The sequence below is a fragment of the Hippoglossus hippoglossus genome, chromosome 3, assembly GCF_009819705.1.
Source record: "Hippoglossus hippoglossus isolate fHipHip1 chromosome 3, fHipHip1.pri, whole genome shotgun sequence".
NCBI lineage: Eukaryota > Metazoa > Chordata > Actinopteri > Pleuronectiformes > Pleuronectidae > Hippoglossus > Hippoglossus hippoglossus.
In genome coordinates, this window is record NC_047153.1 from 4,529,659 (window position 1) to 4,546,008 (window position 16,350).

Genomic DNA, 16,350 nt, shown 5'->3' on the forward strand with positions numbered 1-16,350 from the left:
TTCTCCTTTTAAATGACCATCGCCAGTAGATCAGTGAGCAGCCGTGCAGAAGTTCCACAGGGTTTGTGAAAGGGACAGATTGGTCGCACAAATACAAGCTGATTGAAAATAACAGGTTGGGGAAATAATGTAATGTTCCAGTAAGTCCACAGCATTAATCGTTATCACACTGTGGACACGCTGCTGTGTCCCAGCTGTTGATGTGGAGGAGAGCTCTACATGTTGCATGAGGACGCAGTGGGTGGAAATGGTCCTGTGTTGGCTGCCTGGATGGAGACTGACGCCTGTAGGTGGCAACCATACCTCATCAAGAACTGAATCACACGTGGACGCGCATCCCCCCCCCACCCCCCACACACACACTCACTCAAAGACATGAGATCTGGGGCTTTAAGCGTTAATGCTATTGATCCCTGATAATTAACGACCTCTGGCTGATTTAAATGGGCAGATGGACGGGCGCGCAAAGTGGTCAAAGTTAAAGTGGTCCCTGGGCGACGCGCGCGAACACGCTCACGCCTACACGGGGCGCGCACCTGCACTAACACTCGCCTTACAGTCACTCACACACACACACACACGCACACGTGACTCCGTGCACACGCAGATCTGTGCCCGGGGACCGTGATTTCAGCGCGCTCGTGGGGGCTGCAGCCATTAGGAGCCGGTGGCAGGAACACGCTTCATTTGCAGCGCACGGACGATGCCGCCGCGTCCACGCCGCGCGGATCGCACACACGCGCGGAATCATCCCCGGTAGCCGCGCTTATGTAATCAATACATCGGGGGTTTTGGAAAGCGGTGTCTCGCGGATTCTCGCCCTTCGTCTTGATGGAAAACGCCGCGCCACCATATGCTCCCGCAGCCGATGACAAGCCATTGGTGCTGATGCGACGCGTGTGATGGTTGCAGTGGGACGGATATCCCTTAATTTTTATCCAATAGGCGTCCTCAGGTCTTCTTCTTCTTCTTCTCCTTTCGCAGGACGCTCCCGCACCTCTCCGCGCTGACCTTATCGGCAGTGCTGTGAATTGGGTAGCAGCTGCTTGTCATGTGTGTGCGCGGATCTTCATTTCAAAGACAACGATGATGCGCGTAAAGACGCATCCAGGCGGCGAGATCCGGAAGAATTAGCGCACTTTGGGTTTTTTTATCCTTTTGGTTTTCTCTTTTTGTGGGGGATTTTTATTTTTTTTTGGAGGGGGGTAGAAAAGAGGAAACCACCAGTGGGAGTCAATTTTGGACTGTGACTGGTTTTGGACGGGGGGGTGCTGGGAGAGAGAGAGAGAGAGAGAGAGAGAGAGAGAGAGAGAGAGAGAGAGAGAGAGAGAGGAAAAGGGGCCTTTACAGACTTGATCCCCCCCAATGTGAAACTCTGCAGGATTTCCTCCTCCTCAGTCCAGAGGAATATCTCCAGGTTCCAGGCACCAGGCCACTGCTGCTGCTGCTGGTCATCCGAGGAAAGGGGGGGGTGGGGGGTGTGGAGGTTTTCACCGTGCACATCCGAGGGAATCGTGGCGGCACCGCAGATCCGCGCAACTCTTTCTGAATGTTTGGCATTTTTTCGCATGCGAGCGTCCTGACTTGTGGCGGAGGGAGACGCGGACTGCAGCAGCCTCCAGGTCCCTTTTCACATGGAGATTTGTGCCTCGGTCACGGCGCAGCGGATCTTGGAAACGGGGACCGGGGCCCTGCTGCTGATTTTCCCCGCACTGCTCTCAACCTCGACTTCATTTATTCGAGAAAATGCGTAAGTGTGTGTTTTTTTGTTGTTGTCTTACTGCATCCAGGGGCTGCTCGGTGTGACATGCTGCTGTAACATCCCCATTACTCATCGCCATTTAACCCGTGATGTGTGGCCGGATCACTCACACACTTCCATGAGACGATACTTTTTCCTCAAGAAATGTCCTCTTTTCACCTCCTCACGGTCGCTGTCTCTCGTGTGTGTGTGTGTGTGTGTGTGTGTGTGAATGTGATGCACAGAGAGATAAAGATGGATAGAGACAGAAGAGAGGTTGAGGAGGTGTGTGTGTGAGTGTGAGGAGGAGGAGGAGGAGGAGGGGGGGGGGGGGTGTTAGCTGGTGCAACAAATTGTGTGTTTGAGCCCCTGTGTGGGTCTGTCTGGAATAGTCCCTGTTACCAGTAGGACATTACTGCTACAGAGGAGGGGGAAAAAAAAGGGGGGGGGGGCCTACGTCATGTGGTAATTCAAATTCAGTTCAGGTATTCTCAGCATACACACGTTTGCAGTGCCGGATTGGCCAGGTGGGCAGACTGGCCCACAGGAAGGGGGCTTTCGAGTTGGCTCGTGGGGCAAAGAAAAAAAAAAAAGCTCCTTATATAGGCTGCTGCACGTTGACCCGTGTACGTCTGCACAGCGAGCAGAAGCCCCCCCCCATGGGCGACGTGCTCACCTCCAGCAGGAATTAGGTTGCTGTTTCTCCTGAGCACAGCCGGCATGAGCAGATTATCCAGGAGATTCCAGCTGTCAGGTCCTGCAGTTGTTGCTTTTGACAGTACATACCACCCCCCCATTCACCCCCCTCCCACCCCCCACCCCCTCAATTCACCCCCCCCTACCCTTCTCTTTTTTTTTTATTTCTCTCAAACATAATGCATGTGAACAGGAGCTGTCCGGCAATGGGAGGTGCTGAAAATGCCCTGATGCTGAAAACACTTGTGTGTGTGTGTGTGTGTGTGTGTGTGTGTGTGTGTGTGTGTGTGTGTGTGTGTGTGTGTCGGTTGAAATGGGGAGAGGGAGCTGCCGTCACATCTGAAATTGCTCGGGCTGCTGCAGCCAGAAAAGCATTCCCACTTAAAACCTGAACCGGTCCTCAAGTGTACACTCACACAGTCACGCCTGGCGCTTTTTACGACCCGTCTGTAAAACGAAGGACACAGTCTGAGGGGTTTAAAAATGAGGGCCCCCCCCCCCCCCCCCCCCGTCATTCCGTTGGTTAGCACAGGACGAGCGGAGCCTGCCCATCACATTTCACCTATAGCCTGTTTGATTGGGTTTGAGGGGGGGGGGGGGGTTGCTGATGATTAAATTGTGAAGTGAATAATTTGCTGCAGTGCCATTTCAGCTGGTAGGAAAATGTGCATGGTGTATTGTGTGCAGAGTTCATTTTCAGCCATGCTTTTACACCAAGATTTACGGCTGTTGTAATTATTTTAACTGCAATGCATTCGACTCCACATCCCCTGTTACTCCAGCGCCCTGCAATGCTCTGGTAGCTGCTAAAATTAAGGCCACACAACCATTAAGTGTCTCTATAGGGCATTGGGCCACCATGAACTACCTGAGCTGCTACACTGAACTTTAAGTTTCGGAAAAAACTCAACTCGATGTGGCTATTTTCTCCAACTGCTTGAACTTTAAAAGGTGGTGAGTAACATCGTTCCCAGAATCACCGTGGGGCCCAGACACGGTGACCAATATACTGCCAGGGTGGTAAACACGATTTCCCTGCTCAGGAAACAACTCGGGAGATGTCGTGTCCCGTGGATTTGGATTTGTCACCTCTCTAACACTCCTCTGTCATCGCGACAGAGACACCAAAGCATAAGAGAAGTGATCGTTCCGACAGGCGTAGCTTTTATTGGCATTCACCTGCCCGCCGAGGGAGCAAATGGAGGTAAACGGTGCCAGGACCACTCACCAGAACGGCCCTGACAGAAGCCGTCACTGTGGGAAATAAGCACTTGGGCGAATAGATTACTTTTCATGCGTGACACACATGCAGTCAAACCTCTGGTTCAGAACAGGGTGAGCGGTGACTCATTTTCACGTCCAAGGTTTTTTTTCTCTCAACGCTTTTGTTCCCTGCACAACCTGCTGCGTCAAAGAGACGGTTCATACATTAAGTGCAGCTTTACGCGACGCAGTTCCATCACTATGTTGCTCCCTAGATTTCTCCTGACAAGCTGCCTTCTTACACCTCACACACACGTTTGTAGTGAGTTGATTCATAGTGTCTTGTCTATTTTTTATTTTTTTTTCTTGCATCTGGAGACGTCAGAGTGGAGTAATTCAGGATACACATCTGTTCCTCGCAGGTGGTCACGTCGTCCATATATCTTCCCGGCATCATCACTTCAGCTACATTTTCTAGCCATAAGTCAAATCATATAAGATAAGATAATATACTCAGATAATCAGCTCTCTATAAAAGTCAGAGATTTCTTATTCGAGCAACAGCAGCCAAAAAAAAACGAGCAACTGGGTCTGCCAAGGTTTTTACATACAACACTAAGCATACTGGGATGTTAATAGCCTGAAGGACCAGTTACACAACCGCGTGGAATAAACTTCCAGTTTTTTTATTCATTTTTGATGTCAAATGTCCTGTCAGTCAAACTAGGATTCTGAATTTACTTCCTTCTCCTTGGGTTATGGGTCAAACACAAACAAATAGTTGCAACCAAGTCTGGATTTTAGAGGAACTGTTTTAAGAGAAGAAAATCGTGCTTTGGTTATTCTTCATGGGTTCAAACATCTGCACCCGAAACCAACCTGGACCTGTCTGTCATTTAAAAGCTGGGACCCTGACCCAAGCAGAATCCAGAATCCTTGAATCTGAACCCAGTCAGACATTTAATCCATCCTCCACGAGGTTTTCTATTATTCCTCTCTTAACTTAGTCCACCCTTGATCCACTTATTGTCACGGTGATGGATGACAACTCAGTTTTTGCACATAACGTAAATCAGACCCAGGGCCTGTGGTAATAGAGCGGGACCCAGCCCGGACCCGAGTGACTGTATAACACGTGGATCCAAACCTGTACTGGTTCCAGGTCAGCCCTGGGGTCCTAGGGTCCGGCCTGACCTGTGAAAACCGATAACGACTATAGCTGGGTTTTGGAGTTTATAATTTAAAGGCGTCACCTTCAGCTCTGGGACAATGTGATGAGCATCTTTTGACATTTTATAGGATAAGTGCAGTGCCTGTGCAAACCCTGCCTGTGTAGAATGGGTCGTTCACTTGTCCTGTCGTGATCCTGGTTGCAGCTTTTTCTTTCTTTCTTTCCGAACTGGAGAATCAGTTGTCGTTGTTGTTGTGAATGAACCCGTTGTTGTGAACGTGCTGTTGTCGTGATGGACAACGTCACTAACATTGATGTGTCACAGCTGCAGCTGCTACCGAGCGCCAGTCGCCTGTTTATTCAAATCTTATTAATATTGAGAGTATCATGTGTTCAAATTAGACCACCTCCATTGGCCAATAACAATATACCTGCCAAGTGTGGACCCATTAAGATGAGCGGTTCAGCCATATACAGACAGAGATTCCTGGAAATATTAGATAGATACGTTACTGGTAGATTATTCAAAAAACAAAACAATGAGGATATTAATCCCTCATAAAAATAATAGAACATGTTGCAACCTACAGTAGGTTGCACCTTGAATTGAATCAATGACAGTGTAACCTTCTGACAAGCCCAAACACGTCTTCATATAATGACGACATTTGTTAAACTACAGCAAATCTTTCTGTCCTGAAACTATGAAGTGATTTAGATTAATGCCCATTTCTTAAAAAGAGTTGTGTTTCAACCTGTCAACAGCAAACATGCTGATTCATTTCCAAACGACTATCTTCTCCTCTGCACTTACGCTTGTGGCGACTGATGGGGGCAGTCTGTGTTTTTGAGGGATATGCTTGACTATACGAGGGCCACTGTTGTGTTGTTTCATCAATTTATATCGTGGTCCCGGCCTCCTGCACGCTCCTCCGTGTGATATGAGGATTGGTGTTGGGAGTGGTGATAATTTATGGCTGAGGTCCCTCCAGGCTTGTGCTTTTTATCTTAACTAATACAGAGGGATTGTGTGCATTTCTGTGCAGCATGTGTCTGCGTGACATAAATAAGCAAGTGGGATGCAGCCCGAGATTAGACTGACTTCCTGCCGGCTCCATTTTGATAGATAACAGTCTGTATCTTTCCAGTAGCACCTCCGCAAAACATGTGTTTGTGTCGAGTCAAGAGACAGGCCAATCTGAGCGGGTCGGACTGCTGGGCTGTGAAAGAGTCCGACGCATGCCAGGCTGGAGAGACTTAGTATTCACTGTGGCAGCTTAAGTTATGCCTTTGTGCACCAGAAAGAGGATTATTCAGCGAATCCCACTCTGTGTCATTCACAAGTCTGCATTTCTAAATCAACAAATATTAACGTGGAGAAGTATGCAGAGGGCTGGATCCGCGTGTGTCTGTGGATCCAATGCAACAGTGTTGATTCATCCTGTGAAGAAAATCATAACTTATGGCACAAATGTCTTAATGACTCATTGACTGTTTTGACTGCAGCCGTCGGTGCCGTATTTCACCATCTGTGTTGTGCACCATGTGTCTGCAGCGGCCTGCAGCAGCTACCAGCCTTCAACTCCAATGAGAGCCTCTGAGAGAAAGAGTATGTTCAGGCTGCGGGTGCCGCGTTTCCGCCTCTTCAGCAACCAGCCACATCCGGCACGAGCCGTCCACGGATTCCTCCGCACTGAGCACACACGTGCAGCTGAGCCACATTCTCCCGTCAACTTTATTGTATGTGATTAGAGTTATGGAGGAGCTGTGATGTGAGGCACAGCTGAGTACCGCCCACTGCTCTGAAGAATGCATAATCACAGTAAACAATGCCCTAGAGGCAATCACAGCTTTTCTACAGTTATATTGCTTTTTTTTTTTTTTTAACCATTTCAGAAGTTTTCTTCAGATTAGAGGAACAAGAATAAAAATCAAGACCTATAATTCAGCTCGCACGGAAGCGCAGGAAGCTGTGCATCATGGGAATTGTCCCCGAGAACATGCAGGGCTGCGTTTTGCTGGCAGATTTAATTTTGGATCTGATCCCAAGTTCATAAAACACTGATTAGTTCACAAAGACTTCGCTAATCGAATGTTTTATCTCCTCTCCTCTCAATTTTTACAAACAGAAACAGTGAAAACATGCAGCTGAGGGAATCATCAAACCGTCAATAAATATAAAGTATCACAACAAGCGTAGTGCTATTGATTTTCAGGCTAATAGATCCAGATTCTAATCTTTTTCTACACTGCTCTTGGTATCTAATCTGTCACTGGCAGACAAGCATGTCTCTACTTCAACCTCTCTAACTTTGCTCTGCTTCACTGATCATACATCATGTAGACCCAGTAGTGGCAGAGATTTTCTCTTTTCATGCGGGGCATGTATTTGTCGAGCAGGGGCTTGAGAAAAGGCCACATTTTAAGGTGTTAGTTCAAATATGGTCTCGAAATTAGTGTGAAACTGGAAAATAATATTTAAGAAAACTCAGATTTGGTGCAGTTTGACCCGAGATATCTCTAAAATCACAAAATCCACACGTACTGGGATGCATGTAGAGAAACCGCAGCTTTAGATTTGGGGATTTTCAGTCTTTGTGGCCTGATTTTAATTTCTCTAAGTGTACAGTTGAATCACAGCGCCTGCTCCTCCATGGAGGACGGCAGCTTGCAGTCACAGCTGTGAAAACCCAGAGATAGAGGGGATTGAAAAAAACAAACAAATCTATGTCCATATAGAAAGTCCTGAACTCAGGCAGCATTATTCATCTCTGCTCCGTCCATCTGCACACTCAGTATGTTCCAAACAGTCACATATCTGCCAAAATATGGTGCTAGTGAGATTGTGACAAACTGGGAATATGGACGGTCAGTGGAGGAGAATATTCTGTTTCCCTGGACAATGTGATTTTCTGTTTCAAGCACAAACTGGGCCAGCTGCTGGAATCCATGTTGTAAAGGCCACAAATCAAATCTAGCACTCTCTGAAACCTTAGAATAGTGGATATAGTAAAGTGTTTCTTCACTTGTTCAGGAATACAAACCAAAATGAATAGAAACAGTACGTTCTTTTTTCAAAGGAGATATATAAACAGTATGTTGAGATACCAAATACAAACTTTATGATATGTATGATAAGTCTGATTTACTGGACTATTTATGTTCATTTCCAGTTAGCTTTAAATCTTTGTACGTGGAACCTTAAGAGACCTGAGCCGACAAAACATGTGCCCAGTATAAACAGTCGCAACAGTTGGATAAAAATCTGTTAATAATTCTAATAATGTCTTGAAGCATAATGTGCAAACACGATAAGAAGAACCTGTAGTTGTTAGATGTTGAGACAAACCTGAACTGTTGACATTCTGGGAAACTTCTTAATCTACTTTAGCCTGGATGATGTTGGATGTTCGACGCGGAGCCACAACCCAAACACACAGAATTACAGGTTCAGTTAACAGGCAGAGGAATGAAAGACACAACCAAGTCACTGCTACGGATATCTGTTGTGGTTGTGGTTCTAGATCCGTGCTAACAGCTGTGAGGAGGAACTTTGGCAAAGTGGGTGTTGTGGTGCTGAATAATAAAGTTAGAAAACCAACATGCTCACGATGACACTGCTGGTGTTGTGCAGCTGCAGTGTTTACTGTGTTTAACATCATGGTTTAAATGTGTTCACCTGCTAAAACGTTATAATCAGCACTAAAACGATACAGTTCACACTGTTGGGAGAGTCATGAGATTTGCAGCTTTATTGGACAAATACATGTTTTGGTGTTAGTTGAAAACTGAACAGATGAACAAAGATGTTTTAATTCATCCTGAGGGGAAGATTGTGAAAAGATCATTTCAAGGGAATTTAACCAAAAAACTGTCAACAGATTTCACTCAAAACTAAAAAAAACTTGCAAACCTCACAAGCATTTAGGAGATGAACAAAGATTTGTATCATTCATGTGAAAAGACAATTTCATGGGAATTCATTTAAACAATGGACGTCTTTGATAAAGCTTGCACCGATCCAGTGGATGCATTTTACCGGCTAAGTGAAACATTGGTGTTTCACTGATGCAGTCAAGGGATCGTGTGTCAGGGCTCATCGTCATGCCTCAGTGGATCTTTACCAAATTTAGCAATCTTCTTGTTGTCAAGTCAAAATCAATAATCCCACAGTGATGGCGGCACTAGAGGAATATTTGGGCAACAACCTAAGTCAGTAGGATTCTGATCTCTGGACAGTTCATCCAGTGGTTAAGATATTTCAGTCTGAGACAAAGTGGAGGACTGGGAGGCCGATCATAACACATTAGGATCCCTGAAAATCTTTAACTGAATCTACAATATGACGAATTTCCTTCTTCTCCCTTTGACTTTTTTGTGGTTTCCTAATTAGAGATTCACAGAAGAGGACTGAGAAGAGAGAATCGAGTCTTTACACTGCAAAGACCACGGGCAGCTTGAACGTGCATCATGATGAATCGGTTGCAGGCCACCCTCAAAAACACGTCCGCGCAGCACAAATGTCGCCTCAACACACAACTGCACAGCAGAATCCAGCACAGTGCAGCACAATGAATCTAACTGCAATCGCGATCTGCCGCGTGCAGACGTGAACACGACGGCCGCTCCGGTGTTTGTGCTCCATCTGCTCGTTCTGCACACCCCCCCCCCAATAAAGAGATGACCAATCAGTTTCTGCTGAAGCGACAGAGCGTGCACGGTCACATGACTGTCCGGTGTAGGGACCAGCGTGGAGTGAACAGGCAGGACCAGTGACACTGAGCAGAACCTGCAAAGTGAACATCGCTGCATCGTGAAGCAACGCAACATACTTCTAAGGAAAGTCATGGTGACTGTATGGAAGTGAAAAACTACTGCACGACCAATATGGACCGATACTGATTTTAAGGGGTAAAGATTTTGAATATATGGGTCGATAAAAATAAATTTCATTCCTAGATGTCATTGTCAAACCCTTAAAACAAAGAAATGTAACTGAGGCTTTGAAATTTTACAAACAAACGCAAAACTTTATAATTAATGAAGCTATAAATGGAAAGAAATCAAAAATACAACTACACATATAGGACTTTTTATTAACAAGATAAATAAGATAATTGTCTCAGTGAAAAATGTAACATAAATGCTTCTTATTATCTCTGCAGTGTTTATATTGATGCACATCAGCAAACTGATGTAGATCCCTGTACGTCTGCTCATGTTTGTAGTTTTTATCGGCTGACCAATACATCTGGCTTCAGTGGAAACCCACACAGGTGGCTGTGGGTCGTCCACTAACCAAACGGTCTGCGGTTTGATCCCCGGGGCTCCTCCATTCCACTTGCTGAAACGACCTGGGGCAAGACACTGAACCCCAAATTGTGCCCGACAGCTGTGCCTTGATATGTAATGGAGATAGTGCTGCACATAGAGGAGCCGAGTGTGTGACTGGCACAGACAACACAAACAGCCATAGTGTGTGTGAGTGTTGCTCAATGTGACGAGGAGGAGCGTCGGACCAAGCTGATATAGACGTAGTGCCCGTCATCGGCAAAGAAGGATTTCAGAGAACGATCTGCACCCTGGACACACTATGAAGTGGTGAAGTTAAAGTGAGAGCGTGTGATTATCAAATCACACAATCACGGAATAACTCATCCTCCGAATCGCGCTGCGCTAATCCCACAAACACCAACGAGCGCCACAACGAGCATTCTGCCATTTCAACGAGTCAAGTTCAAAAGCTCTTGTAGGTGAAAACAAGCCCTTGGAAGAGCTTCGCCTCGAAGCCCGGGCAAATCTCATTGTCTGCTTATCAGCCTCAAATTTACTCCGCCTTACTGAGATATTCCCTCCGAGAATTAGGGATAATAGCTGAAGTGATGACTGTCGTGATGAGTCTCTATCTCGCTCGTGTTCAATGCTCTCCCCTCCTCCCTCCGTCTCCCTCTCTCCCAACTTTCCCCCCCCTATTTATCTAATTCTCCACATATTAATATACATTTTATCTGCTGCCAGTTCATTTAGCTCAGATGTCTTTGATGAAAGTATCCTAACGATACTCGGAGCCATGCGACGCACGGAGTTTTTATGTCGTAGCTCACGAGGAACAGACAGCGATTCATGATTCGCCGAAGGGACTCTCTGAATCAGTGTAAGAATAAAATTTATATCTGGTTCATTAATACTTTGGCATCTGGTGCAGATTTCTAGTTGCTGGAATACACTAGATTGGCTTAGTTGGCAAAGATGAAACCTCAGTCACTGGCGCCAAGTCAAACACAACTAAACCGACAAGGGGAATCTTGTAACGTTGACAAGATTGCATTTTTAGTATGTGGCGGAAATTTGCCTCTGCTACATTTGTATCTTTATGACAACACTGTTCTTCAGCCGCAGTGTTTTTCGGGATTTGAACAAGGCAGTTAGAACATCTCGTTCCCCCGTCGCCGTGAACTGATGCATTATTGGTGAACCTCGCTGTTTGCCACGAGAGCATTTTGTCCTTCACATTCAAAGGGAACGAAAGAGGAAACGCTCCTGTGATGATGTTCGTTGTGTCGTGTATCCTCAATAATAACAAAGTCGCTTTGATATGTTGTGAAATGTATTAAACCTCGGCTGAGCGTCGAGGCGCTTTAATGACATTTGCCGCGCATTTGTTCTTTCCTCTTGTTTTCCCGCATCCTGAAACCGTTTTAAGTCACAGGAGATAGTCACGTCCCAAACACGTGTTTTTTACAGTTTATCACAATCAGACACCGACACTGCGTTCAATACATATTTCAGCTATTGCTCCACAACACAGGTGCACATTGAATTCATAGCTCGCGGCCTTGAGATCCACATAATAACTTTACTATAATGTGTGTAGAAAGAGGACGGTCACTGGGTTTATGTTGAGAGAAGAATAAAGCTCTTTCCGTTTCTTCAGCTCCACTTTGAACAGACTTTCTGCTGCTCAGATTATAAAATGTTCCCAACAACAGCAGCGTGTCAGAGGTGGAGCTCACCCACAACACGAGAGAGATGTAAGACGACAGTTAAAGCGGCTTTGTTCACGCCTGCCGGCTGACGCAGTCATTTCTGCACTGTGCAATTAACTCGTGGGTCAGTCTCTGACTGTGGATACCAGTGTTCTCAGGGCAGCTCACAGACTTAAGCAACAAATACAGGATCAGGAATAGAAACCAAACAATTATTTGACTTATGTTATTTGATTTTTTTTTTTTTTACATTTTGACCTTTTAACACCGTCTCATTATAACGAGGCGCTGTATGGTAATCATGCACATTACAGGCTGGAAACATGCCATAAACGAGCTGGCACTCATTAGAGCACATGCCTCGGCCAATTAAGGTCCAACAGTCCCCTTAAATTCAATCAAGCTGCACCACATTACCCACACTCAGAGATGTCAGCCTCCTATGTGTACGCCATGTTTCTTCATTAAGTTCCCTGAAGTGTTCCCTGGACAATTAGTGAGAATTAGTGCAGATCTCGCAAGGTGGACAAAACACTGGATTTGCTCTTTTGTCCGGATCTGTGCCAAATATCGCATGTTCTTTTTTGGCAGATTGCATATTGAGATCAGATGTTCACATGAATATTTTAAGTCTTTACATTAAACACAGGGTGAAATATATCCATTCTCTAGAGTTTGAGGGATAGTTGTTACCCCACAGTAACTGTAGAAAGATCATTATACGGATCTACACCACGTTTCACCTGATAGTCGATATGAGCACTTTACCCACGCAAGATTTATTTTCATTAAAGCTCTCTGCTAAAACGACCCTGTCTCACAATGTTACGCACATTTTTGCTGATTTAATGGATTCTTCTTTGGCTGATTCCAAATCTTTCCACCATAAACTGCCCAGTGGTTCTTGTGTACTCTTGCTAACTATCAAAATTATGATAACATTATCTTCTTGGCGTAGTTAATTAGATAAACGCTTAAAACTTTACACGTACAGTATGATACATCTGCCCAGATTAAATGGAACATTATTGATGTATATCTGTTCATTTAAATATTTTTATAACTACAGACAAACATTGACTTGTCTCCATTTTACTTTACAATCTTCTAACCTCAGAACTTAAACCCATAACGATGCCTCAATAATGTTTAGGTTAGCAGAGGAAACCTGCTTTAGGTGAGTTGGGTGTTTAATAATTAATTATATTTTTGATGAACTGATTAATTGGCTGAAAGATTCACTGGCTCTTGCTGATCCAATGTGTGTAAATGAGTCTAAATGTGTAAATATGTTTGGGTTTTGAAGACATCACCTCATTAATCAGGAAAACATTTAGTGCATTAATCAATAATGAAGATAATCATTAGCTGCAGCTCGAGTCTGTGAGATCTTCAATCATCATATGCAGCAGTTTTCTGTTGCACTTGAAGCTCACTTGTGCGTTTCCCTCTCAACGTCTTCGAGGACACGCAGATGAGGCGGAATTCTGCAAGCTCGTCTAACTAGCACCTGCTGCTCGGACTTTAATTATCCAGGCAGGGAATACTGGCACAAACAAAGAGGGAGCGCCGAGTCGTTATCTCATTCACACCGTGGAAATTGAACTAACAATGTTGGAGACGGTAGCGCCGCCCGACCGACCCACCAAACGTTTGGGTTTAGCGGGCCCGAGCCGGCGGAGCAGGTCACACGAAGTGCAGTGTCGATATTCCTGCAGCTAAGAATAAAAATGTGACTGTGAAAACTTCCTGAATGTCAACTCCTGCAGGCGCAGAGGAGGAAAGATACATGTTTTTTTAGCTTCACCGTCATGTACTGTTGAATCAATATCATGGGTCTGAAAGAGCTTCTGAGAGGGAACAAGTTTATTCCAACCTGAAGAGCAGCATGTTCCCTGTGAATCGCAGAAAAACATGGGGACAATCTACATCTGAAGCCTTCTCAACAGATCAGATCACAAGTAGAGCTGCAAATAACAATTATCTTTATAATTATTATCATATTTACCAATTAAAATGGATACTTTTTTTGCTTATGTCTTCTCTGTGCTTGTTTTGACAGAAAAGCATAAAATATTCACATCTAAGAGGCTGAAACATCACAAATATTGACCAACAAAAAACTAAATAATTGTTCATTATAATCATTCTGAATAATCTATGACTATCTTTGATAATAAAAGATGTGAAATATGCTTTTAACTGCAGAAATGTTACAATTTTATGACTTTTTTTGTCAAATATAATAGAAAATCTAATTTTTCTGTTTCTATATGATGGAATATAACTAATCAATGATGGACCACCAGAAAGCCGATAACTATTTTGATCATTTCCGCCATGCTTCGAGCAAAGATGCCAAAGATTTTCAGCTTTTCGCTGCTGAAATGTCACAATCTGAAGCTTCAAACATGAACATATGTGGAATTTTTCAGTTTTCAAACGTTGTGCGGACAAAATAAGCAGTTTGAAGACTTCCCTTTACAATCTGGGCTGAAATGCGATGAGCATCAAATATTCAACCTCAACTGGGACCCTACGAGCGTCAGTAACGCTATGCCTGAGTCAACCGGTGTCTCCCAGTTGTGTTTTCTCTCTCTCACTGGTTGTGATGATATGTAGACTATGTATCCTGAATCATTTAATACAGAGTGGAGCAGCGAGGGCATATGGCATCGCTGGAGCCGAGCCATGTGGCTTAAGGCGGGGTAAACGCATGGGCAGGGATAGCTCGGTGCATTAGCTGCTCGGCTCTGCGTCGTGTCTCACTGTTGTCTCCACAGCGAGCGCGCTGTTTATCCAACAGCAGTAAATGAAACAATACAATCAGACTTTTTTTTTTTTTTTTTCCCGTGTCGGAGCCTCTCGCTCTGTCAATACCGTTTGTCTGTGCATTCACATGAGAGAGAGAGAGAGAGGAAGAAGAGGGAGAGAGAGAGGCAGACGGAGAGAGGAAGAAAACAAAATCCTTGGCGATGAAAGACTGCTGTATTCACACTTTATCCACGGACAGTTTGTACCAACACTAACATTCTGCTGAGGCTATGATCGGCCGTGATTGGCTAAATGCACTGGAGAGAGAATGCTGCCGCTGAGCTAGAGCGCTGACGACGGACTGTGTGTGTCGACTGTTGATTATGGGGAGAGCCTGTGGTTCCATCTATTTCATATTCATGAGCCAAATGGTGCACGATGTAATATTCATGGACAAATTAGACGTTCAAAACACCAGTGTGAGTGAGGCCGTATGGAGAATCATAAACTCCTCGCTAACCCGATGCACAAATCCACATCTCGAATCCTGGTGCTGTTTCCCTGCATCTGAGCTGCTGATGCTGAATATAACCCACTGGCTTTTTTTTTTTTTTCTTTCTTCCTTTTTAGTAGCACAGCGCTCTGCACTTCTTTCCGTGCAGCAGCAGCTTCTGCAAGCGTCGGGGAAAAGAGAAGACAGCCTTTTCCTTTTTTTTAAATATACATCCTGTTTACTATACAAGAGGCCGACCGGCTTGTAGGAGAGCGGCTTTGTTCTGCCTCTCTGATCAGCTGGCTTGCGAGCAGTCGGGACGCAGAGAAACACAAGTGTGTCCAATCAAGCTGAGTCTTTTTTTAAAGGCCCTGCAGTCCTTGGGCAGAGGCCGCGTTTATGACCCAAAAATCGAGGAGGCAAGTCTGGCCCTCGTCCAAACCCTCCGGCTCGTATATGTTCAGTTTGAGCATATCCAGAGGAAAGTGCAGTACTGCGAGGAGGCCTCACGAGGCACCTGTACGTGCGTAACTGACTCTGTTAGCGTGTGCATGTGCATGTAGTATGTCGGATGACGGAAGAACTTGTTAACCTTCAAACCTGCTCTGGTTTTAGAGAACACATCGAGATGAGATGCACGGTGCAACGGAACGTGAGATATTCAATGAGGTCAAAAAAAAAAACCAACACGTGTGCCTCTAATATACTGTCACTCAGGGATAATATAATCAGATGATGAATGTTCTCTTCTTACCTTTGACTTCAGTTAACCATCAGATTAACAACCACCTCAATTACATCAGCTAAATGGGAAACTGCGGTGATTTTTGTGATTACAGTGCGTTTGGTCAATTACGGTAATGGTGCGGTTTTGAATCACATCTTTCCCCATTAGGTGATCAGGAGGTGTTTTACACCCCAGTGGGTCTCATCCCGTCTGGAGTTCATCCCTAAACCGAAGGTCACAATCACAGGTCAATGACTGTGTGTGTGTGTGTGTGTGTCTGGAATCTATTCGAACAGACCCATGGGCTGGAATTGATGGCAAATTAGATGCAGAAATGACGCCGTTAAGGCAGTTAATGTGATTTCATACCTTAATTATTTCATTTCATACTGTAATTGCTTTGTTTTATATATTAAGCAGATAAAATGTGATATCTATCTTCTCAGTTCTCTGGGATTCTCCTTTTCCAATTGGATATGAGCCCTGCAGAGAGTCACAATTACCCCCAGTATGATTAGTATGATGTTAGCTGGATGCTATTCTGCTATTCTGCATTTCTTCTCTTGGGCCGGAAGTCTT

The 16,350-nt window shown here is 44.9% G+C and overlaps 1 protein-coding gene across 1 annotated transcript in view; it reads left to right on the top strand.

Moving 5' to 3' along the window:
* Window positions 1–437: 437 nt before the first annotated feature.
* The window catches only part of lrrc4cb (leucine rich repeat containing 4C, genome duplicate b), a 42,745-nt gene continuing 26,832 nt past the window's right edge, over window positions 438–16,350 (top strand). Inside the window, exon 1 of the mRNA XM_034580772.1 lies at window positions 438–1,750. The gene's annotated coding sequence lies outside the window, so the exon portion shown is untranslated. The remainder of the gene's footprint in view (window positions 1,751–16,350) is intronic.